Source organism: Medicago sativa, chromosome 6, assembly GCF_051527215.1.
Source record: "Medicago sativa cultivar Bolivia chromosome 6, Bolivia_mono, whole genome shotgun sequence".
Lineage (NCBI taxonomy): Eukaryota > Viridiplantae > Streptophyta > Magnoliopsida > Fabales > Fabaceae > Medicago > Medicago sativa.
In genome coordinates, this window is record NC_140754.1 from 28,864,764 (window position 1) to 28,891,925 (window position 27,162).

The window sequence follows — 27,162 nt, forward strand, 5'->3', positions numbered from 1 at the left end:
GCATATTGAAAGTATGATTAGTAAGTTCTGGTGGGGTAGTAAACAAGGTGAACGTAAAATTCATTGGATTAAATGGGAGACATTATGTAAGGAAAAAAAAAGAAAGGTGGAATAGGCTTTCGAACATTTCATGAGTTTAACCTTGCAATGTTGTCTAAACAATGTTGGCGTATTATGCACAACGACGACTTATTGATCTCACAATGTTTGAAAGCAAGGTATTTTCCTAGAAGCAATTTCTTGAAAGCTTCAACTGGTTACTGTAACGCCCTCCTTCTATTTAATTATTTTTTTATTAAGTTAGAATCTATTTATGTGAATTATTTTAAATATGTGAAGTGTTAGTATTTTATTAAGTGGTTTTATTCTATTATTTATTAGAATATGAGAATTATTAGTGTAAGCAGAATTGGAGGTTAGAATAGATAGAAGAAGAAAAAAAAAACAATATTCTTGAATTATAATCCAAGGCTAGTATATTACTATTGTTATTATTTGATTTCTTTGTGTTTTATAATTTATAATATATAAGTGCATGTCCTTGTTTTGTGACTATTTATATGTATAGTAATTAAATTTGTTAATTGATATAAATCAATGGATTTGTTTTAGAAAAAGAATTGGTGACGCGGATAAGCTTTAGGATATATATATATGGCTACTTCCAGAAACCTAATTAGCTAAACCACTAGTATATAAGCAGCTGAATGCAACCTAATTAGAAAATAGAGCATTGTGAGATGAAAGAAAAACGGCGGAGATATTTGGTGCTACGTGAAAACCAAGAGTGAATGGGGTCGATTTGCAGCATCCACTTTTGTTCATAATATTTATTTTATTGATTTGCGAAGTGCGGGATACGCCAATCAACGAAGGCTGAACATGTAGTCAATAAGTTGCCGAAGTAAATTTGCTGCCATGAAGTCCTCTTTGTTATTTTGTGTTCTGCGAGATCTCCAATCCAGGTAAGGGTGAGACTATCTTTCACTAATATTAAGTCTGTAGATCATTAGATTACAACTAACGTGTTTTAGGATGAGTTTTGTAAGATTATGAGAATTAGGGTTTGAGTGAGAATTGATGATTAGGCGATGAAAAAAACCGTTGAATTAATGTAAGGGGGGAGTCTATATTCACCATAAGTGTTGTATGAACATATGGGTAGTGAAGAGTTTGTGTTCTTTTCCTAGTTTTCATGATCTTTTAACAAATACATGTTCTCATAGGTTGAAGGGATTATATGTTGATTTTAGTCTTGAATTGTGGTTGAAATATGGTTATTCGATAGAATTTTTATTGTGATAAATTGCTCCTTATTTTCCATCGCTACGATACCATAGATTCTAATTCATCCAATTTGATTGTCGGTGTCGTAATCATTATCTGTTGCTGGTTTAATTTGTGGATTGTTATTATTATTACTATTAATATTATACTTGTGATTCTCTCTGATAATTGTCTTACAGTAACGACATCTGTTTTTGGTTATGTGACTGCATGTTGCCTTGTTTAGTGTTTCTTTTTTTTGGGATAATTTCTTTATAGACTAAATAGCCTTGCTACCTCTTAGCTATATATATCTGATAAGAACCAGATAGTAACGAAAAAAAAAAAGAAATATATAAATACAAAGGATTACATGAGATGATAGTGCCCAATTACCTATATCCTATGACTCTTCGGATAATCATTCTCTACCCAAGCTTAAAGTTGTTACTATCTCAAATGACTCTTATCCATATGCTCTATCCCCATACTCTAATAATTGACCGTGTAGAATCACACCAAAGTTATACAATATAAGCCGAATGTTTGTATTGTGCATAATACCTTCCTAGAATATTAGATAGCTGCACCCAACAAATAGAAATATTAAAGGAACATATACACATTGTTTTATAAGAGGCATATGCGTGATGTATATATGTATGAGGTTAGCAGTGTCCCATAGGCGTGAGTACATCACCATTAGAAGGCATATTAGTATAATATTGGTCCTTAATTTAATATACAAAATTCTGTCGTGTATGCATGGGAGAAAAATACATAGATTTGGTGTTGTTAGTTTCACTAATGGATAGGCATACACTTGTAGGAATAAATAGCTGGTTTTTCCTTGAGGATTAAAGGAGGGGCTGATCACTAATATAGCATGAGGAAATACGTAGTTAGTAGCATATTGTTAAGTTTGGAAGAGAATTAGAGGGATGGCTAGAGTGAAGATCGAATCTTCTTTTAATTATTCTAAAAGAATTAATTAATCCTTTTTTTCTTTTGCTGGAAAAGTATTAAATGATGAGCAAATATATATTATTTTACAATGTGAAAATGATGTGTGTATTTGATGATGTGTTATTTGAAGATATATGATTTAAAGATGTGGTATGTAAAGATGTGATATTTAAGAAGTATAGTTGATGTATTATTTGACTAAGTGTAATTGTGAATTATTTGATGATGTGAAACTGATGTGTTAATTGATAATGTATAACTGAAGTGCTATTTAATGATGTGTATTTGATAATGATGCTATTTAAAGATGTGTTATATAATGAAGTGCTATTTGGAAGATGTGTGATTTAAATGTGGGTTATTTATGATGTTTATGTTGATGCGATGTTAAGATGTTGATGTTTATCGTTTGATGCTGTTGACCATTAATGTCATAAAGTTGTAAGTGTCGGTATAAGTTGTGAAGTCGTAAGAAGTTGTCCAAATTATTGGAATCATATAAGTTGTTTAAGAAGTTCAAGTTGTCTAAGTTGTAGGAGAGGTTGAGTCCATTGCATACTCATTAAAGTTGGGGGCTTTAGGCCCGGCAGCCTTGTGCTCATTAAAGTTGGGGGCTTTAGGCCCGGCAGCCTTTGTGCTCATTAAAGTTGGGGGCTTTAGGCCCGGCAGCCTTTGTGCTCATTAAAGTTGAGGGCTTTAGGCCCGGCAGCCTTTGTGCTCAAACTACGTTGGGGGTTTTAAGCCCGGCAGCTTTATGCTCACATGTTGAAGAGCCTAATTACGCTCATTTATGTTGTTGAATGGTACCACATGCATTTGCATATCAAGAAGTTTCACGATGATTTGAGTCGTTAAGTTGTTAAGAGTTGCATTGTCAAGTTGAGTCGCGTTGTCGAGTTAAGTATCAAGTTGTATATGATGTCTGATGTTGATTTAAAAGATGTTTGAGTATGATTTAATGTTGATATTTTATGATGATATGTGACGATGAATGTGACTGCTATATGATGATATATTGCTATGATGAATGATGATGTCAATGTATTTGATTATAATTGTTAAATTATAAGATGTTTATATTGTTAAATGTAATTTATGATTTATAAGCTTAGTATTATTGTTTGAGAAATCTCACCCCTTCTGCTTGAAAATGTTGCTCTTCATATGGGTAACTTGCAGGTAATCAAGATTAGCTGCGGTCGTGGGTGACTATCTCTCATTGTGTCCTTAGGTGCTCTGATACGTAACGGGATGGGGATTGAATACTATTTTCTGTTCCTTTACGTATTGCTTTTGAAGTTTAAGAATTATTATTGAACTAAGATTTATGTGACTTTTATGATGAGCCTGCGTGCCAAGACTATTTCTATTGTTAGACTAAATCCGCTGCGATGTTTTTTAAATATTATGTTGATGAATTTTTTAAGGATAAATTATTATCTATTTTGTTAAGATTTTATGATAAAGAGATGTAGCATTCCGTTTAAGTTGAATTACTCTGATTTTATTAAGAAATTTTCACGTTGGTAAAACGGAGTGTTACAATTGGTATCAGAGCAGGTCGGTCCGTCCGGCCAAGTAGATGAGTCGTTGTGTCGTGTCGTCATGTTTTCTAGTTAGTAGTTATGTTTTATTGTGTGATCATGTTTAACTGACTAACTTTTATGTGGTTTTGTGTCTTGTTTGAAGGAGCAATAACTAAATTTATTTTCTCTTGTGCTTTGAATTTCGAGGACGGAATTCTTTTAAGTTGGGGAGAGTTGTAACGCCCTCCTTTTATTTAATTATTTTTTTATTAAGTTAGAATCTATTTATGTGAATTATTTTAAATATGTGAAGTGTTAGTATTTTATTAAGTGGTTTTATTCTATTATTTATTAGAATATGAGAATTATTAGTGTAAGCAGAATTGGAGGTTAGAATAGATAGAAGAAAAAAAAAACAATATTCTTGAATTATAATCCAAGGCTAGTATATTACTATTGTTATTATTTGATTTCTTTGTGTTTTATAATTTATAATATATAAGTGCATGTCCTTGTTTTGTGACTATTTATATGTATAGTAATTAAATTTGTTAATTGATATAAATCAATGGATTTGTTTTAGAAAAAGAATTGGTGACGCGGATAAGCTTTAGGATATATATATATGGCTACTTCCAGAAACCTAATTAGCTAAACCACTAGTATATAAGCAGCTGAATGCAACCTAATTAGAAAATAGAGCATTGTGAGATGAAAGAAAAACGGCGGAGATATTTGGTGCTACGTGAAAACCAAGAGTGAATGGGGTCGATTTGCAGCATCCACTTTTGTTCAAAATATTTATTTTATTGATTTGCGAAGTGCGGGATACGCCAATCAACGAAGGCTGAACATGTAGTCAATAAGTTGCCGAAGTAAATTTGCTGCCATGAAGTCCTCTTTGTTATTTTGTGTTCTGTGAGATCTCCAATCCAGGTAAGGGTGAGACTATCTTTCACTAATATTAAGTCTGTAGATCATTAGATTACAACTAACGTGTTTTAGGATGAGTTTTGTAAGATTATGAGAATTAGGGTTTGAGTGAGAATTGATGATTAGGCGATGAAAAAAACCGTTGAATTGATGTAAGGGGGGAGTCTATATTCACCATAAGTGTTGTATGAACATATGGGTAGTGAAGAGTTTGTGTTCTTTTCCTAGTTTTCATGATCTTTTAACAAATACATGTTCTCATAGGTTGAAGGGATTATATGTTGATTTTAGTCTTGAATTGTGGTTGAAATATGGTTATTCGATAGAATTTTTATTGTGATAAATTGCTCCTTATTTTCCATCGCTACGATACCATAGATTCTAATTCATCCAATTTGATTGTCGGTGTCGTAATCATTATCTGTTGCTGGTTTAATTTGTGGATTGTTATTATTATTACTATTAATATTATACTTGTGATTCTCTCTGATAATTGTCTTACAGTAACGACAGCTGTTTTTGGTTATGTGACTGCATGTTGCCTTGTTTAGTGTTTCTTTTTTTTGGGATAATTTCTTTATAGACTAAATAGCCTTGCTACCTCTTAGCTATATATATCTGATAAGAACCAGATAGTAACGAAAAAAAAAGAAATATATAAATACAAAGGATTACATGAGATGATAGTGCCCAATTACCTATATCCTATGACTCTTCGGATAATCATTCTCTACCCAAGCTTAAAGTTGTTACTATCTCAAATGACTCTTATCCATATGCTCTATCCCCATACTCTAATAATTGACCGTGTAGAATCACACCAAAGTTATACAATATAAGCCGAATGTTTGTATTGTGCATAATACCTTCCTAGAATATTAGATAGCTGCACCCAACAAATAGAAATATTAAAGGAACATATACACATTGTTTTATAAGAGGCATATGCGTGATGTATATATGTATGAGGTTAGCAGTGTCCCATAGGCGTGAGTACATCACCATTAGAAGGCATATTAGTATAATATTGGTCCTTAATTTAATATACAAAATTCTGTCGTGTATGCATGGGAGAAAAATACATAGATTTGGTGTTGTTAGTTTCACTAATGGATAGGCATACACTTGTAGGAATAAATAGCTGGTTTTTCCTTGAGGATTAAAGGAGGGGCTGATCACTAATATAGCATGAGGAAATACGTAGTTAGTAGCATATTGTTAAGTTTGGAAGAGAATTAGAGGGATGGCTAGAGTGAAGATCGAATCTTCTTTTAATTATTCTAAAAGAATTAATTAATCCTTTTTTTCTTTTGCTGGAAAAGTATTAAATGATGAGCAAATATATATTATTTTACAATGTGAAAATGATGTGTGTATTTGATGATGTGTTATTTGAAGATATATGATTTAAAGATGTGGTATGTAAAGATGTGATATTTAAGAAGTATAGTTGATGTATTATTTGACTAAGTGTAATTGTGAATTATTTGATGATGTGAAACTGATGTGTTAATTGATAATGTATAACTGAAGTGCTATTTAATGATGTGTATTTGATAATGATGCTATTTAAAGATGTGTTATATAATGAAGTGCTATTTGGAAGATGTGTGATTTAAATGTGGGTTATTTATGATGTTTATGTTGATGCGATGTTAAGATGTTGATGTTTATCGTTTGATGCTGTTGACCATTAATGTCATAAAGTTGTAAGTGTCGGTCTAAGTTGTGAAGTCGTAAGAAGTTGTCCAAATTATTGGAATCATATAAGTTGTTTAAGAAGTTCAAGTTGTCTAAGTTGTAGGAGAGGTTGAGTCCATTGCATACTCATTAAAGTTGGGGGATTTAGGCCCGGCAGCCTTGTGCTCATTAAAGTTGGGGGCTTTAGGCCCGGCAGCCTTTGTGCTCATTAAAGTTGGGGGCTTTAGGCCCGGCAGCCTTTGTGCTCATTAAAGTTGAGGGCTTTAGGCCCGGCAGCCTTTGTGCTCAAACTACGTTGGGGGCTTTAAGCCCGGCAGCTTTATGCTCACATGTTGAAGAGCCTAATTACGCTCATTTATGTTGTTGAATGGTACCACATGCATTTGCATATCAAGAAGTTTCACGATGATTTGAGTCGTTAAGTTGTTAAGAGTTGCATTGTCAAGTTGAGTCGCGTTGTCGAGTCAAGTATCAAGTTGTATATGATGTCTGATGTTGATTTAAAAGATGTTTGAGTATGATTTAATGATGATATTTTATGATGAAATGTGACGATGAATGTGACTGCTATATGATGATATATTGCTATGATGAAATGATGATGTCAATGTATTTGATTATAATTGTTAAATTATAAGATGTTTATATTGTTAAATGTAATTTATGATTTATAAGCTTAGTATTATTGTTTGAGAAATCTCACCCCTTCTGCTTGAAAATGTTGCTCTTCGTATGGGTAACTTGCAGGTAATCAAGATTAGCTGCGGTCGTGGGTGACTATCTCTCACTGTGTCCTTAGGTGCTCTGATACGTAACGGGATGGGGATTGAATACTATTTTCTGTTCCTTTACGTATTGCTTTTGAAGTTTAAGAATTATTATTGAACTAAGATTTATGTGACTTTTATGATGAGCCTGCGTGCCAAGACTATTTCTATTGTTAGACTAAATCCGCTGCGAAGTTTTTTAAATATTATGTTGATGAATTTTTGAAGGATAAATTATTATCTATTTTGTTAAGATTTTATGATAAAGAGATGTAGCATTCCGTTTAAGTTGAATTACTCTGATTTTATTAAGAAATTTTCACGTTGGGAAAACGGGATGTTACAGTTACTGCCCAAGTTATACATGGAGAAGTATTTTGCAAGCACGAGTGGATGTTATTGGCTAAGCTGGTATTTGGAGAGTAGGAGACGGTCGTCTAATTAATGTATGGGAGGATAATTGGTTTCCTTATCAAAATGGATACAAGGTTTGGTCCCCTAAACCCCCTAATTGTGATATTACGTTTGCCTCAGATCTCATTCACCATGATATTCGATGTTGGAATGCTCCTTTAACTAATGAAATTTTTCTCCCTTTTGAGGCTCAACAAATTCTTCAATTGCCAATTTCTTTCTCTCAATTGCAAGATGAATTTGTGTGGGGTGCTTCACGGTCAGCTACTTTTTCTATAAAGAGTTCATACCATTTCTTAAAGGCTAGGCGTGAAGCAAATTGTAACGCCTTGGTTCTTATTTTAATTATTTTATTAAATTAGAGTTGAGTTATATATTTAAATTGATATATATGATTATGTGTGATATGTGATATTTACTTAAGTGGCTTTATTTTGTTTATTTAGTAAATATGACAAAAATGTAGTAAGAGGTCTTGAGGGGCTGAAACTGAAATTAGAAAAGTTTAGCGGGCATAAGTAGAAAAAATAGAAGTGGTTAGAAATAAATAAATAAAAAAAAAGAGAAACAAGTCAGAATACGTTTTCACATAGAAACAAGTTTTGGAGAAACCTAGAGGGAGGAGAAGAACCAGAGAAGGAGAAACCTGAACCTTTCTATCCGTCGAATTAAGGTAAGGGTGGGATTCATATTCTTTAATCTTAAGTATGTTTTTCTGAAATTGGGTTTGACAAAAGTTGTAGGTTGTGAGTTTTGGGGATTAGGGTTAATCTTATGTTGTTGTTCATAGCTTTGTTGTTTGACAAATTAGGTCTTTGAATTATGAATTTAATTGTTGAAAGTGCATGAATTTCCCATGAATTGCTGTGTTGAATTGATGTTCAGGTCTTAGAATGATCATAGGCAATGTTCCCTATCAAATTTGGGGTTTGGGTGATTGAAAATTGGGTTTTTGGGGTGAAAAATAGTGTAAAAATCGTAACAGCCTGTGCCAAATCATGCTCCAATTTTGTCAAATCGTGCTCCGATTATTTACGAATGAAAATGCTAATTTTGACCCAGAAAATCGTGCTCCGATTTGACAGCATCCCCTGTTTCACGTTCTTGCGTCTTTTTCACCCATTTCTGTTCCGAACTGGCTTTTGGTGTAAACATGAAAGTTGTAGATAATTGAGTTGGCTTTCCAATGGGTTTGGTTTGGCTTGAAAATGATTTTTAGATATTAAGATATGATGAAAATACTCTAAGGAGGTCTTAGTGAAATTTTATGAAAACTAACCCAAAACTTATAGATTGTCTCCAAACTTCAAAGCTTGAGTACTATGAGTTTAATTAAGATGTTTATAAGTATTTAATCTATGTTGTGATGAATCTAACTTGGTTTGATATGTAAGTAATTGATTAATGTATATGTTGCTATTGTTGTTGATAGGTTGGAATATATTATGTGATTATTGTATGTTGTATAATGTCATGTTGCTTATGCCATTCAAGTTGTTATGCCTAAGCTGTGTTAATGTGTATGTAGTCATGGTTGTCCTTGTGGTTAATGTTGCTGTTGCTGTCATCCAAGATTGTTAAGTGGTTGGTCGTTAGGTCCATGCATACTGAAGTTGAGGGCTTATGCCTTGAGAGTTTATACTCTACTAAATTTGAGGGCTCATCCCCTGGGAGCTTATGCTCAATTAAAGTTGAGGGCTTATGCCCTGGTGATCCCTTTTGTGCTCTATATGTTGGGGGCTTATTGCCCTGATTGGTACCACATGCATTTTGCATTCTATTGAGTTGTTAAGTTGATGATGTTGCATAGTCGAGTTGGTGTCGTCGATGTCTAAGTTGTTGTTGTTGCTATTGTTGTTAAATTGATTGCTATCAATGAGTTGTTAATGAAGAGTTATGTGAAGTAATAAGTTGCTAAATGTTGTAGTTACGTTGTTAAATTCCATTGATGAATTACATGCTTATTATTTTTTATTATGTAGCTCACCCCTTCTGCTTGGAAATGTTGCTCTTCGTATGAGTAACTTGCAGGTGACCAAGATTAGTGCAGTTATGAGTAATCTCCGCCGTGTCGTCTAGGATGCTCTGGTACGTAACGGGATGGGGATTGTTTTTGTCGCATGTTTCCTTGTTACGTATTTCCTTTTAAGCATTGTTGAACTATTTTTCATGAGAACTATTTAAGATGTTGATGTTGTGGCCTTAAGAGCCAAAGATTATTATAATATGTTGAAAACTATTTCCGCTGCATGATTGTTGGATTTTTTAAAAAAGCAGATTGTTTTTAATAAGTGGCATTTTGTCCTATTTATATTTGTGGAAAATTTTTCAAGTTGAATGTGATACTCTGTTTATGATGAAAAAAAAAACTCTGATATTCTTTATATTTATTTATGCTGGGAAAACGGGGTGTTACGATTGGTTTCAGAGCAGGTCGGTCCGTCCGGCCAAGTAGTAGAGTCGCGCAACGTGGTATGACAGATGTTATACTGTCATTGAGTTGTCCTGTTTGTTGTTTGTTGTGCAATCCCTAGTATGAACTGGTTGGAGTACAACCATGTTCACATTAATTGTTTAGTAAGTCAGTGTATTTTTCTTCTGTTGAAGAAGAAAGTGGAGCAGAGTTTTTGACTACTAAACAGCTGAAGCAGTTAGAACGTGATGGAATTTCCGTGTTTTCCTTGATGGCGTCCTTATCTGTTGAGAATCAAGCAGTAATTGATAGGTTACAGGTTGTGTGTGACTTCCCAGAAGTTTTCCCTGATGAGATTCCTGATTTGCCGCCGGAGAGAGAAGTTGAATTTTCTATTGATCTTGTTCCGGGTACGAAGCCTGTGTCTATGACTCCTTACCGTATGTCGGCTTCTGAGTTGGCTGAGTTGAAGAAACAGTTGGAGGATTTGCTTGACAAGAAGTTTATAAGACCGAGCGTTTCACCTTGGGGAGCGCCGATATTGCTGGTTAAGAAGAAAGATGGTAGCATGAGGTTATATATTGACTACCGACAGTTGAATAAAGTAACGATAAAGAATAGGTATCCACTTCCAAGAATTAATGATTTGATGGATCAGTTGGGTGCACGTGTGTTTAGCAAAATTGATTTGAGATCGGGTTATCACCAGATTAAAGTGAAAGATGAAGATATGCAAAAGACATCTTTTAGAACACGTTATGAATATACGGTGATGTCTTTCGGTGTTACCAATGCACCAGGTGTATTTATGGAGTACATGAACCGCATTTTTCATGCTTACTTAGATCGTTTCGTGGTTGTGTTCATCGATGATATTTTGATATACTCTAAGTCCGAAGAAGAACATGTTGAACATTTGAAGATTGTTTTACAAGTGCTAAAGGAGAAGAAGTTGTATGCTAAGTTATCAAAGTGTGAATTCTGGCTGAATGAAGTAAGTTTTCTTGGCCACATTATTTCTGGTAAAGGTATTGCAGTGGATGCGTCTAAAGTTGATGCAGTGTCACAATGGGAGACTCCTAAGTCAGTTACTGAGATTAGAAGCTTTTTGGGATTAGCAGGTTATTACCGCAGGTTTATAGAAGGATTTTCTAAGTTAGCACTTCCGTTAACTCAATTGACCTGTAAAGGGAAAGCTTTTGTGTGGTATGTTCAATGTGAGAATAGTTTTAATGAATTGAAGCATTGGTTGACGACGGCTCCGGTTTTGATTCTACCCAAGCCAGATGAACCTTTTGTTATGTATTGTGATGCGCCCAAGTTGGTGTTATACCCTAATTTTGGACCTAAAAATACAAACTCAATTCTTCTTTTCTTGTATTTCAAGTCATTTGATATGTCTCTGATCAATTCCATCTTTCTTTACATTTTATTTCAATATTACTTGCAAAATTCACATAAAAGGGCATTTTAGTCATTTCCTATGTTAAAATTTCTTTCAATCTTTGAAAAAATTGTTTGAGTCTCTTCAATTGGTTTGTATAAGTCTTTGTTTCAATCTCATGTCAAAATCCATTCCAAAATTATCATTTGAGTCATTTTTGAGTCAGTTTAGCCCCTAGGGGCATTTTAGTCTTTTCATATGTTAAAACCCTGTTTAATTTCTAAAAATTGCCTCTGAGTCTTTTAATTTTGTTTGTATAAACACTTGCTTTAATTTCCTGTTAAAAATCCATTTCAAAATTGCATCTGAGTCGTTTTTAGTCGTTTTAGCCCCAGGGGCATTTTGGTCTTTTCACACGAAATTTCGGCATTAAAGTACCTCATTTAAGCCATTGGTTCGTTTTAGTCCGTTTGGTCATTTTTAATCGTTTCACTTTACGTTTTTTCCAATTTACCAATTTTATTCCAATTTTATTATTATTTTCATTTTAGTCCCTAAACTGTTAGAAATTGCACTTTGGTCCTTTTACGTCATTTCTAAGGTTTTTCTATTTTTAATTTTTAGTCCTTTAAGTCTTTTTTGCTTTAAGTCCTTTTGAGTCAATTACAGTCCAGTCCTTTAATTTCAATAAATTGCAGAATTGGTCCTTAATATTCTTTTTCCAGGAAAGTCCTTTAAGTCCTGGAAATTGCAGAATGGTCCAAAAGTTAGTTACAAACTCATGATCACGTGGCAAGCCCTCATTGGCCTACATATACACATGTCAGCTATATAAGAGGTCCCAATCATTGCCATTCCAGTCAGAATCGTACAACTCATCACAAATCACCACAAACACAATTTCATTTTCATTTTCCAGAAAAACAAATCAAAGGCCACTTTTCACCAAGAACACGATGAAGTTCATGAAGAACTTCATCATCTAACAAACCCTAACCGAACTCAATTCACCACAAATCCACAAAATTATCCATCGATTTTCACAGAATTCATCATCAGTCATACAAGTTCAACATGAATCTCACAGAAACCTAGCCAAAAATCACACCAATTCAACAAAATTTCGAAGAAAGAGTTTGTTCAAATTGCCTCGGTTCCCAGGATTTTCTGTGAAAATCTCATCATCGAACCTTTCTTCCCTGCAATTCAAGCTCAAGATTACCACCGAAGTAGTGAATCTGAGCGATCACGAGGAAGACGAGAAGAAGAGAGATCGAAGTAAAAGAACCAGTTCGGTACGATCATAGGGAAGAAGCAAAAAGAGAAGAAGGAGATTCACCAACACTTACCAAAAGAAAAAACGAATATCACGAAGTTTCCTGAAGAATCTCCGTACCAATCTCCGAACTAAATCCAGGTAACAGTTCGAAACTCCTTCGTTTTCATTGCCAAGGCTCAACGAAGATTCACGTAGCGAAATAAACGGTGAAACGAGTTAGATCGAAGAGTTACAAACTCTTTTCCTTCAGAAAAAAACTTAAAAATCTTGAAACCGAAACATCAATAGGTAGATCTACAACGTTTCATCGTTTGTTTCGAAAATCAGAGTTCATATTCATGAATTGTGTGGAATTTAGGATTGATTTAGGGTTTCATTTCGCCTGAACTGTCAAAGAAAGGTGAATGGCGTCGTTAGGGTTAGGTTGAGAAGAAGAGAGAACGAGAAGAAGACGATGAGAAGAAAGAGAAAGAGTCTTTTAAAATGAAGGAAAAACCGGCTTGTTGCTTTTATAAGGGAGTGAACCGGACCGGTTCACCTGAACCAGCCTGGTTCACTCCCCAAACCGTCTCCTCTTTCTTCCTCACCGTCTGATCTGCCTCCCTATGATGTGTACGATGTAGATTCGTTCTTCTGGTGTGCCTATTTGGTCTTACGATGTGCATTGCGTTCCTAGCTGTCAGATCTAGGGTTTTGGAGGAAGTGGATCAATCCAACGCCTCTAAGGCATTTGGATGATCCGAATCCACTTAGAACTTTGGGCTTGGGCTTTTGTTTGCTGCAGTTAACGTTTTTCTTGATTTTCTTGCTATTTTCTACACTGTATTTTGCTTTTACACCCTCTGCCATGCCTAATACGTTCTAGAAAATTCTACAAAAAAATTTATAGGGACTTCTTGATATGTTTGTGATATATTTGTGTTGATTTTGTACTGAAAAACTTGGTAAAAAAATTATTGATATATTTTCTTGTGTTGTTCCTTGATTTTGTGTTAAAAAAACCTACAAAAATTGCCTGATTTTAATTCCAATTCTTGACAAATATTGGTGGTTTATGATATATGTTTTGAGAAGATTTTGCTACTGTTTGGACATGTTGCTACTATGTGTGTGTAGGATGATTAATTGCTTACTTTACAAGTCATGTGAAAATAAAGTGCCAAGTGTGCCTAAAAGTATATCATAATACTTGACTTGAATATGCCTCTATAATTCTCCCATTTTTTTTGGTTCAATGAAGCCTTTAGACAATTGCTATGATATGAGGATTATAGATCATATACTTGTCTTGATATTATGATGAATTCTAGGTATATCTTGCTACTTTTAGGTTAGGAGTCTTATTACTTTTTGTCAAATTATTTAGTGTTTCTTTTGCTTACAATTTCCATTCTACTATGCCTTATGCTACTAACCATCTCATTTCATGTTTCACTCATTCACAAGCATTCCTCATCTCATTTCATTTCTATAGCTTTAAAGACTTAGTATGTAAAAGCTTAGGAATTCTTGTATTTTACTTTTTGTGCAACTTTAATTTCTTGCAAGACTATAGAATGTATCTAGGCCAATGATGTAATAAGGACAATGGACTCTAATAATGTACACCGACACAAGCACCGACACATGCACACACATCACTTTAGATATATGTTTAGGTTATGCATGTTTAGATGTATGTTTAGGATTGTATGTTTAGATGAATGCCTAGGATTTACATTTAGAAAAATCAATTTTCCAAAAAACTTGAATAAATTTCACTCAAATCTTTTTCACAATAAACCTTGGGATCAAAATCCCATTGAATTTTCCCTTTTCTTTTCTTAATAAAAACTTAATGAATTTTAATCATACTTAGACCATATTTTGCAAATGACTAATTCAACCTCACAATTTCATAATCTCGTGCCCTTGAGGCCTCTTTCTCTCATTCTTCAAAATTCCCTTTTCAAACTTAAAATCAACCAACAAAAACAAAAACATCTTTTGGAAGAGAACTACGGTGGATTTGATCCCTTAAACGGTTACGTAGGCAAGGAATCAAAATTCCTTCAATTCAAATAAAATAAAAACTCAAACACATTCTTCTCCCTCCAATTCTTCACTTAGAATATTCTTAGGTTTAATAAACACTTTCAAATAGCATTTAAAAATAAAGCGCGCGCGTAAAAATTAAAGACGGTTCCTATAGGTTACTATAGTCGTCATGGGTGCCTAACACCTTCCCGTAGCGAAAACAACTCCCGGACCTCGATTCTCAAGGGTTTTGCTTATTTTCTCCCTTCCCAAGAAAAAATGAGATATCACCGGTTCAAAAGGTTCAAACGTAATCAATGTTTGACACCCGAAAACCAAGATAAAACAGTTGGGTTTAGGCGGTGTGCTTATGCAAGATAATAAGGTGGTGGCTTATGCATTGAGACAGTTGAGGATTCATGAAAGAAATTATCCTACTCATGATTTAGAGTTAGCCGCGGTACACTACACCATTTATTGTCTCTGGCAACACTTTTTTAGGGGACGGGTAAAAATTGTCCCCTAAAAGTCTCTAAGGCAACGATTTATGACTGTTGCCAAATATATTTTCGCAACCCCTGAAAAACGTCCCCTAAAATACTTTTGAGGACGATTTTGGAGCGTTACACTGTTATTTCTTTGGTGACAACCGTTAATTGTCCCCTTAGATACTTTTCGGGACGATTTTGGAGTGCCACACTATCATTTCTTTGGTGACAACCATTAATTGTCCCCTTAGATACTTTTGGGGACAATTTTAGATTGTTGCATAAAAATTTCACCAACATCAAATTTCTAGAGAGGGGTTAAATTAACCACTTGAATCATATACGGTTAAATTAACTCTTATATAAAAAAAGTTAATTTAACTCTTATTTTAAAATTATAACATATTGTTAATGTTTCTTATTTTAAATTATAACATATTGTTAATGTTTCTCTCTAAACCTATTTATTAAAACTAGAATAAATTTCTAATATTTATTTATATACAAAATGAATTTGTGTAGGTATGAAATTCATATATAATGGTAAATTTTGATATAAGTTTTGACAATTGGTAAGTTTTATTAGTTTTTATTTTTATATTTTCTGTGATTGAGTGATCCAGATTAATCTAATTCAACCCAGTTTAATACAAGTGCACACGTTTTTTTTTATAGAGATCGAGTCATAAATCTGATTTATCCGGTTTAGTCATGCAGTTCACCAATGACCCATTGGTTGAACCATCGACTCCGTGACCTAGTGACCTTACCGAGTCGACAACCGATCTTGTTTTTAAAACTATGTATCTAACACATTATAATCTATACAATATAGAAAGAAAACTACCCCTTTCAACACTTTTGGGATGGATTTTTCTTTTCAAAAATACCCTTAATTTTCAATACAAATAACACATGTAACAAAAAGATAATAATAAATTTAAATATTAAAATAAAAGTGTAACAAACACAAATGTCCACTTTTTCCCTTATCATTTAAAAAGTGTAACAAACTAGATGAGTGTATTTATACTTACTTTTTCTTTATCACAATTATACCCTTAAGCAACAATTTTTTCTATAATAAAGATTGTTGTTGGTGTCATTAAAAAATAAGAATTTATATTATATTTTTTTTATATTATTGGTTTCATTGAATTTTTTCTATAATAAAGATTGTTGTTGGTGTCATTAAATAAAAGAATTTATATTATTTTTTTATATTATTGGTTTCATTGAAATAGATAATCATGGTTAGTTTGATTTGTTATAATTAAAATTTCTAAAAAAACACCGTTCATAATTTTCAAACGTTAGCGAATTAAAAAAGAGCGAATAAACGGGCACGTGAGTGTCCGTCTTTTCGCTAGTAATAATAACATAATATAGGAGTATATTTTATGGGTAGCATTTATAAAATTTGGTAAAAAAATTAATGAAATAAAAATAAAAATAAAATATATCTAACACATAATAATAATGTAATATAGGAGTATATTTTATGGTTACTAGCGAAAAGACGGACGTGCCTGTCTTTCCTCTCTTTTTATTGTGCCAACGTTTGAAAATTATGAACAATATTTTTTTTTATAAAATTTTGATTTTGATTAAAACTAAAAATATAAATATTTTTTTGCTTTCAAGTTATAAAAAACCAAACTAACGGTGATTATCTACTTCAATGACATCAATATAACAAAAAAATTAATCTAGAATATTTTTTGAATGACACAATTCAAGGGTATAATTGGGATAATAAAAAAGTAAGAATAAATATACTCATCTAGTTTGTTACACTTTTTAAATGATAATGGAAAAAAACCAAACATAAATATATTCATATCGTGTTTGTTGCATTTTTTTAATATTTAAATGTATTCTTATATATTTGTTACATATGTTGAAATTTGAGCCAATGAATTGAACCTAACGAGCCGAAACGAGTTGTTCGTGAACTTTAAACGAGTTGAACTCCAGTTAAAAAAGGTTCGTTTCGAACTCGAGTCGAGTTTCAAGCAGAACCAATTCTTATCGAGTCGAGTCGAGCTCAGATAGGTTCGATTCGACTCGACTGATTTCCAGCCCATATATATATATATATTATTTCCTTCAAGCTCAGAACCAATTTTTTGAAGGAGTAGTTAAGTAAACGTAAAAGAAAGAGTAGTTAAGTATAAAATATTATTTCCTTCAAAAAAAAATATTATTTTTTTACAAAATTCAGTATATGATATAATATCTCTTATAATATGTGAAAAGAGTGTTATATTTTATTTGAATAATATTCCCTCAAAAAAAAAAAATTATTTGAATAATATAAAAACTAAAGAAGTCTAGAAAGAGTTATATTTATTGTTTTTTTTTTAGATAACTTGCTATATATATATTTTTTTTAGAGATCTTTATATATTTATTGTTAAAAACAATGTTTTATATATTTATTGTTAAAAATTAAGAAAGGAAAGAATAGAATGTATATACGCGAGAGGACAAAACGACGTCGCGTTCTTCACTTCTATCCATACCCATTTTCCAGTTTGTCTTTCATCCCTCAAAACGACCAAACGCTATGGTTTCTTGTTCGCTGCTCTTCCCCTCAAATCGATTTTGTTTCTGTTGTCCTCATGCCCCAAATCGATTTCAGATTTTGTTGACCTAACGCCCAAATTAATTTCATTTTCTATGTATTCACACCCAAATCGATTTGCCTCCAAACCCTTTGATTTCGTCATTCACGCCCAAAATCACGGTAGAAACGAAAACCTAGCTTTGAGAATCGCTTGCATGCTTCGAGTTTGAGAAGTTGACGAAGAAACTAAATCTTGAGTTTGATTTTGCCGATAAGGCACAAATCATCTGCGACGGTTGCCTCAATTTATTCTCACGGTATGAAATCAATTGATTACTTAAATTTTACATCTATTCTCTTAAATTTCTGAGTAGTTCTTTCCAAAATTTTATGTGATATAAGGTATCCGGAGTCGTTCATGGCCCTGTCAGAGGAGACAGATCTGGTTGTGCAAGGATAATTGGTAAGTGGTGTTTAGTTTGCTGTTTGGAGGAGTTGTTTATTCTGCTCTTATAATGTTCTGTTTGCCTTAGTTTTTGGAGGGGAGTTTTGGATTAAAAATTCTGGTGTGATGATTTTGTGTGAGTTTTTAGTGAGTTTTCATGTTGTTATTGGTGAGTTTTATGTTTTCTGGTGTACTGTTGATGTGGTTTAGTTTGAAGACAGTCTTGTTCCTCATGAAATCTTAGGAGCATTTCCGTGTATTTTTTGTTACAAAGTATTGCTTATATCACTAGTGCAGAAAAGGGATTTAAGACCTGTTATTTTGAGTTATAAGACCTGGATTTAACTGGGGTTATATCACCGGGTGTTGTATGTATGACATACCACACCTGTTTTAAAAACGGTATAAAAACTACTTATTGCACCCTTTATATGTAAAAAAAAGTTGTGATTTGTTCTTTTTTAAAACCTATTTTATTACAAAACGGGTGTGGAAATGGACATATAACCCCTTTTTAATTGCAAAAAACGGGTGTGGTAAATAGAGTAACGCATTAAAAAAAAAATATCAACATGCAGGTAAGCTGGCACCTACAGGGCATTAGGCTATTCCACTCCACAATGATTTTTTTTATTTACAGTGAATAAAAACCAATATGCATACACGAAAGTTTATTAAGATTTTATGTTGAAATTGTAAATGAACATACAAAGAGCTAATTTTTCTTAAATAACACTTGAGTTCATTCACAAATAGTTTCCAATACTACGATAACATTCATCATAATAAAATCGTTTCCACATGATCACACACAAAAATAGTCTAAATTCCTTCATCAGTCTTTTATATTTCAGAAGGGCTCACTCATAATTGGAAATTGAATTACAGAAGAGAATATACCATATCAATATTTCTGTCTCTTGCAAGTTAAAAATAAACAAATATCAACATAAAAAAATTGCTATAAAATAAAATTGCTTCAGAAAACATGAAAAATATAATGTTCATGCAAGCAATGATATTGACTATCTTTATTGGGGACTTGTCGAAGAGCTTCATCCACCATTTGTTAAACTGATTTCTCTTCTACAGGGTATTAAGGAAAATGTTAATGTCCAATAGAGTGCACATGATGGACAAGGGTAGTAGCAGAGATACATTGCCAATTATTCAGCAATGACCAAAGTAACTCTATGAGCATTGTATGTAGGATACTAAAAAATTAACTAACTTACGCAGAAAATCGCACTGGATAAGTCACAAGAGATTAACCTCCAATGCAACATCCTGACCCTGTAAAAGCCAGCAATTAAAAAAGAAATTAAATTAACAACAAAAAAGTTCATTAAAAAACTGATAAGATGAATGAAGACAGTACTAAGCATGTGTACTGCCTTCACTCTATTCTAACATGCAAAGGTTGAATGTATAGATAAATATTAGATTTGCAAAATTAAACAAACAAGTTATTAACCACAATTTACCCAAAATATTGTTACAAAGAAAAATTTAAAATGAAGAGAGACAAAGGAATTAGAAAAATAAATAAATGATATCAACAAACAAAAGTTAATCAAAATGCAAACCTTTCATAAAATTCTTCAGCGAGCTCAACCGCAAAAGAGAATCTAAAGATGTCAACTTCACGTATTTGGACACATAGAAAGATTTAAAGTGATAAAATTAGAACCCACAAGTGGTAAATACGGAACAAACAACATTTATTCAATACATCACAAGCTTCTTCAGTTTTGAATCACAACAAAATTATGACACCATGCAACCATCCGTAATAATTTTAGCTAAAAGGGATCATAAACATTTGCAGCTTTTTAGCTAACCTTTCACAATTTCTAATCCATCACTCTTAAAAAGATTGTCTCATATTTAAACTCAATTTAAATGCATGGTAAAATATCCTAAAGGCAACTATACATATAGGACATATCAAATGTGAGGACTAACTAATGTGAGAGATGAGAGAAGCACATAATAACCATTGGATCAATACAAACGGTTCATATAATTTCTTTTCAGTTACTCTATTGCATTGATTTATCTTCTATCCAATGCGTTGCTTCTCGTTTTCCACCTCTTCATTCATTTTTTTTTTTTAACAATCCATCTCTTCAGCCTATTTTCAAAGAAGTATTAATATTGCAAAAATGGTTGAAAGACTATCATTTTTTTCTATTGTTTTTTAAGTTTCAAAAACTTCATTTATTTCTTGCTAATTTCACATCTATAGTGTTCCATTCTCAACAGGTAATTCGAGCCCTATCACAAACCAAACCCTTTTCTTTCTTGTCTCCTTTGAGTAGTTATTGGAAACCATCAACAAGGATTTACTGAAATTTTTTGTTGCATCTCTAGCTTTCCAATCTCAACTGAAAATAGAGACAAGAAAATAAAAAGGAATGACCAATCTGTCTTGGAAGAAACCCAGTCCCTTTTGTCTCTAATCTAATTAAAACTCTGCCCAATTTACACATTACACATTTGCATCTAATCACATGGTGCCACTAAATCAAAAGGAACCTATTTATTCGTCACTGGAAAATTGTTCATTAGGAAAAAAAAATATATGAAGAAGATAGTCATGTGTGAGAGAGACGAGGAGGAATAGATGCAAAGAATGGATTGATAGAAAGAGAGAGTTGAATGCGTCGTTTCATTAGCAGCATGTTGGTCAGAAAATGTAAGGATACTTTGAAATTAAGCAAAAGTAAGATCTGAATGGTTTGTGTTGATCCAAGGGTTATTATCTACTCCTCTCATCTCTCACAATAGTTAGTCCTCTCATTTAATATGACACACACACACACACACACACACACACACACACACACAATATATGTTGTTAGTCTCATTTTGGGTGCTTAAGACTCATGTCCACATAAAAAAGTTAATAACACGCTTTGAAAGAAACAAAAGAAGAAAATTAAAAAGAGAATAAACTGAGACATGTGATGGAAAAGAAAAAAAAAAGACAATGAAAATCAGACTGAAACAAACATATACTTGCAGATTTTAGAAAGTTTGATAACTGGAATCAACAATTTTATAATAATTTCAAATGAATCAAATTATAAGAGAGAATAAGACAGTGAAAACTTAATTGTGATTTACCTCTGTCATCTTGTTTCAGTTGAACGACCATGCAAGAAAGTGGTTGCTGACAGTCGCAAACAACTCGTCCAATCTTCCTATCTTGTATCCGTCGTCTCACCTCTCACGTTCTGTCTCCATTATGTTGTGTCTGTTATACAGTCGTCTTACTCCTTCTTCCTCCCATCTTCACTTAACCATTCCTTGCTTCATTTTCACATTGTTAAACTTTACCATTGGTATACTTTATTTTCTTATCATCTATTGGTTTACTAATATAGAGACGTACAATTATGAGATTTGCATCATCTCGCGCTCGCGCACACATACAAATACATGTAAATATAGCATAATAATAAAGTAAAGCTCTTAGATTAATTTATTTGTATAATGAAACATCAAGTTTATAATAACAGTGAATTTTCCAATCTCTCCATATTGCCCAACTTGTTCCCTTAAAGGAATTATACACAAAGTAACAAAGAAAGGCACTAAACTGAACCTAGTTATGCAATTAGCAAATTAGAAAATATAATGTTGACACACAGCCTAAAAATGTTGTCAAATAAAAAATTCTACATACATTCACAATAATCTTCACAAACCACTTCGCTTAAATTTTATTTCTAATCATGTTACTGGTTAATAGTTTTCAAAGCACAAAACCAGTTTGGTAACTTTTAGCTCCTAACTTTTAGTAAACAGCCTAAATCCATAGACTTGTATGTAAATGCTAGATGATGGAGCTTCTTTTGAGAAGGACCGAGCTTCTAAAAATGTTAATGCGAAGAAAGCAAAGTGAATATATGTGACAAACTATTGTTAAAGGCAATGCTTGTTCCTAAAAGTAGTGAAAGTTATCTTAGTAAAAAGTAGAAAGAGTTTGAGCATAACAAAATTACCTTAGCACGAGGAAGAGCCACATTTATTTTGTGCCAGTGCAAGTCTCCGAGTAGGGAAGTGACACAGCTTGTTGAGTTCACACAAGAACATACAAAAAATACTAATATACAGCCTTTATCTCTACCCTGGACAAACAAATGACCAATTTATGAGGATCTTTCTCTATGAATCATGTTCTCTAAATAACACTGTAAATGAGGTAAAAAAAAACAAGGCAGAAAAACTAAGGCATGCCTTCAATATTAGTGAAATACTAAACACTTTGGATCATACGAGGATCAAAACTATGACATTTTTATACAATTAGTCTCTTCAAATGAATAAAATTTAAACAGGATTAAGAAGAAAAAAACACACATAGTTCTAAGGATAAGAAAGATATTAAACCCTTCTAATTTTTGCTTCAGCCTTACCTGGTATTTGTCAAAGATATGTATCAGTAAGGATGTTGTGCAAGCAACCTGCATTAACACCCAAATAAACATGTTATCTAATCTCCCCAGATAGTTGGCCCCAACTAAAAAACACAATAGAGCAGGAACAAACTCCAGGCAATACAACCCTAACCAAGGACCAAAAATCAGAATTAAAACCTGCTATCGCAGCATTAGCCAAAAAACCTTCCAACACCATAAAAACAAACCCCCCCTCCCAATAAACCTCCACAAACAATAATTCTCGGGTCCCAAATCAATCAAAATCGTTTGATATGAAACTTGATCTGTGAATGAAATAATAACAATACTACTAAAAGAATGGATTGAATAGCTTCACTCCGATCCAATAAGGAACTGAATACCATAATGACGATGGGAGAGTTCGGTTTCAAATCTGGAGAACGATTGTGAAACTTATTAGCAATTGCGAAACCGGAGAGCGGGAGAGTTCGATTGAGGAACAACAGAGTTCAATTGAAGGGTTTGATTGAGGAAGGGGAGAGAGGAACCGGAGAGGCAAAACTGGAGATTGATTGAAGCTTCACGATAACAGAAAGTGCGGTGATGATGTTGTATAGAGAAGGTGTTGGTTGAGAGTTTTCCAGTTTGATGAGGGTTTGATTGATTGAATAAATAAATTTTGGTGAGATTTGAGAAAAGGGTTTTCCTTTATAAAACGTGAAGGAACTGCAGTGGGTTTTTTTTTTTTTTGAATAAGGAACTGCAGTGGGTTTGATTGTTTGATTTTCAATTATATGATTATTATTGTTATAATTATTTGTTATATGGTGAGAGAGTGATTTCAGTTGAATGGGAAAATAGTGAGTGGGAGAGTTTTAATAGGGGTATATTCGACGGTGTTTAATTGAAAAATTAGAGTGTATTCATCTTAAGGTCTTTAGTTCGATTCTCTCTGAGGTTAATTTTAATGAATTAATTTGATTTCTTTAACAAACAAAAAAGATATCAAATCCTTTTTCTTAAAATAAGGTATAAAATAATATTTACAGGTTTGCCACCTTCATTTTTTTTCCATATATAACACCTGTTTATTTTTAAAATCAGGTTTAGAAGGATACCACTAAATATGAAATTTTTAATATATTTACAAAATTGCCACCTTAACTCAATTTCACACCTCTTTTTAATATAGTAGGTTTAATATAAATAATCCTTATGTCAATTTTGTACTAGTGTATATAAGATTAGTTGTTTCAAACAAAAAAGAAAGTATCAGGGACGGCAACAACTCAAGTTTTCCTCTAATTTTAATGGTTGAAGCAACGGCAATTTTCTAAAAGAATTTAAGGGTTGGAGTCTTCCCAACAAGTATAAAAAATACACTAACAAAAGTTGGTGTGTATTATAATTATGTTAGCATGTAAGTGAATCCTCAATCTTCACATTATTTGTTTGTCAAGTGATTTTAATAAAATATTTTTGCTATAGAATACTTACCTTTGTAATTTATATAATTATGTGTTCTTTTCACCACCTTATATGTTAGTCTTAGTATAATTTATATTCGAAAAGGGTGCAGAGAAATAGTCAAAGAGACTTGAATGATCATTTTATCAAACTCATTAGAGACAAACATAAATTGAGTAGTTATGTAAGTTTGTAACCTATTTTGACTTAGGCAATTGAAAGGAATTGGGAGGAAAATGCATGGGTAACTTGTTGTACCCTTTTTAATTTTTACTCTATATCTTTGAATAAAGTCTTTATGGTATGTTTTAAGTGTTTTTAAAATAGACGTATGATGAATATATTAATTATTTCACCTTGCACTCATACATTGTTATTTACCCTTTTATTTGATGATTTTTAGTTTTCAAAAACTGTTATTTTTTACAAATAAGAAGCTACGGTCGAATTTTTAACCAAGTTCAATATTTTTTCTTACAATTTGGCATATGTGCAGGGACTACGTTAATGACGTTATAGTCGGGGGAATTAATGAAGGGGGTTTAGTTGCAGCGACCATTTTTATGCTTCAGCTGAGTTTAGTCCACTTGTGTATGTGATAGCGTAACAGCAGCATGACCATTTAGGTGCAGGCTTGAGGGCAGTTAAGATGCGCTGAAAGTGCAAGTATAGTTCTCTGCATCTTGAAGTCGAGGTTGTAGAAGCAGTGTTTGTATGCGGCACACATGTAGTTGGTAAAATAAGGATAGACCAACATGAGTATAATTTTCATACTTCTCCTTGTATCTGAGTTGTATTTTGTAACAAATATATAATATGGTACACATTACTTTAATGTTTTATTGTATTTGAATTATAAGTGATATTCATTATAGCTAGCTCTATTTTCTTTTTGACTATTTTGAGTCTGTTTTGTCATTGTAAATTTTATAGACTTTCTAAATTGTGAAATATGCTTGACGGGAAAGCTACTGTGATGATATTTTATTATAAGATTACCTTTTGCTACACTTCAGAAATGTGGTTTATAAGCTATGGGTACGTTTATTCGTGTACTCATACTTTCAGTTTTAGGCTACAATTAAAAAACGTCGCCTCTAGTACACCAGAAAAACGTCCCCTTTTCCAAGACTTTAAGGGACGCTTATTGAAAGTGTCGCCAAAAGCGCGAGAAAAGCGTCCCCTTAGACTATAGGCAACGCTCGTATAGGAGACGCCTGAATATCGTCTCCTATTGTCTTTGGCAACGATTTTCATAGTTCTGGCAACGTTTTTCAAGTGTTGTTAGAGGCAATAAATGGTGTAGTGGTAGTTTTTGTGCTTAAGATTTGGAGGCATTATTTGTACGGTTCCAGATTTGAAGTGTTCAGTGGCCATAAGAGCTTAAAGTATTTGTTTGATCAGAAGGAATTGAATATGAGGCAACGAAGGTGGCTTGAATTGTTAAAAGATTATGACTTTGGATTGAATTACCATCCAGGAAAAGCTAATGTTGTTGCAGATGCCTTAAGTAGGAGAACCTTGCATATGTCTGCTATGATGGTCAAAGAGTTGGAGCTGTTAGAACAGTTTAGAGACCTGAGTTTGGTTTGTGAATTGTCACCTCAGAGTGTAAAGTTGGGTATGTTGAGGATAAATAGTGAATTTTTGGACAATATTAAAGAAGCACAGAAAGCGGATGTGAAGTTTGTGGATTTGTTGATTGGTAGTAACCAGGCAGAAGATAGTGACTTCAAAGTAGATGATCAGGGAGTATTGCGATTTAGAAACAGAATTTGTATTCCTGATAATAACGAGAAGAAGAAGATGATTCTTGAAGAAAGCCATAGAAGTAGCTTAAGTATTCATCCGGGAGCTACTAAAATGTATCACGATTTGAAGAAATTGTTTTGGTGGTCTGGTTTGAAACGTGATGTGGCACAATTTGTGTATGCATGCTTGACTTGTCAGAAGTCAAAAGTTGAGCATCAGAAACCTGCTGGGTTGATGACACCTTTAGATGTGCCGGAGTGGAAGTGGGATAGTATATCCATGGATTTTGTGACAAGTTTGCCGAACACTCCAAGAGGGCATGACGCGATATGGGTGATTGTGGACAGATTGACGAAGTCGGCTCATTTCATTCCGATTAACATCAGTTTTCCCGTGTCTCAGTTGGCAGAGATTTATATTCGTGAGATAGTGAAGCTACATGGTGTTCCGTCGAGCATTGTGTTGGATAGAGATCCAAGGTTTACTTCTAGATTTTGGAAGAGTTTGCAAGAGGCTTTGGGTTCTAGATTGAGGTTGAGTTCGGCTTATCATCCTCAGACAGATGGTCAGTCGGAACGAACTATTCATTCGTTGGAGGACTTGTTGAGAGTTTGTGTACTTGAGCAAGGAGGAGCTTGGGATAGTCATCTTCCGTTGATAGAGTTCACGTACAATAACAGTTATCATTCTAGTATTGGAATGGCACCATTTGAGGCTCTGTATGGTCGGAGGTGCAGAACTCCGTTGTGTTGGTTCGAGTCCGGTGAAAGTGTAGTTTTGGGACCAGATATAGTTCAGCAAACTACTGAGAAGGTTAAGTTAATCCAAAAAAGATGAAGGTGTCGCAGAGTTGACAAAAGAGTTATCATGATAAGCACAGGAAAGACCTTGAGTTTCAGGAAGGAGATCATGTATTTCTGAGAGTCACTCCTGTGACTGGTATTGGACGTGCATTGAAGTCGAAGAAGTTGACTCCGAGGTTTATTGGTCCGTATCAGATTTCAGAGAGGATTGGAACGGTTGCTTATAGGGTGGGTTTGCCACCGCATCTTTCGAATTTGCATGATGTGTTTCATGTGTCGCAACTTCGGAAGTATGTTCCGGACCCATCTTATGTGATTCCTAGAGACGATGTGCAAGTTAGAGATAACCTCATGGTCGAGACCTTACCAGTGAGAATTGAAGGTCGCGAAGTGAAGAAGCTTAGAGGCAAAGAGATATCCCTTGTGAAGGTCGTTTGGGGAGGAGCGACCGGTGAAAGTTTAACGTGGGAATTGGAAAGTAAGATGTTGGAGTCTTATCCAGAATTGTTTGGATAAGGTACATTTTCGAGGACGAAAATTTTATAAGTTGCGGAGAGTTGAGTT

At 33.4% G+C, this 27,162-nt stretch overlaps 3 long non-coding RNA genes across 4 annotated transcripts; 2 read left to right on the forward strand and 1 right to left on the reverse strand.

The window, feature by feature from the left end:
* The first annotated feature begins 267 nt into the window (after window positions 1-267).
* LOC146914359 (uncharacterized) lies at window positions 268-7,453 on the forward strand. 2 transcript variants are annotated; one of them, XR_015014137.1, is made up of 3 exons: window positions 268-965; window positions 3,412-4,700; window positions 7,140-7,453. It is a non-coding gene; the product is annotated as an uncharacterized LOC146914359 (long non-coding RNA). The 2 variants fall into 2 exon arrangements; XR_015014136.1 differs by having other exon boundaries at window positions 3,412-4,694.
* A 10,214-nt stretch (window positions 7,454-17,667) lies between these two features.
* On the forward strand, window positions 17,668-24,869 carry LOC146914360 (uncharacterized). The gene is made up of 3 exons (XR_015016711.1): window positions 17,668-18,039; window positions 18,125-18,185; window positions 24,540-24,869. It is a non-coding gene; the product is annotated as an uncharacterized LOC146914360 (long non-coding RNA).
* LOC146914361 (uncharacterized) lies at window positions 19,009-19,880 on the reverse strand. The gene is made up of 3 exons (XR_015016710.1): window positions 19,754-19,880; window positions 19,403-19,460; window positions 19,009-19,253 (listed from the first exon to the last, which is right to left on the reverse strand). It is a non-coding gene; the product is annotated as an uncharacterized LOC146914361 (long non-coding RNA).
* Window positions 24,870-27,162: the final 2,293 nt, after the last annotated feature.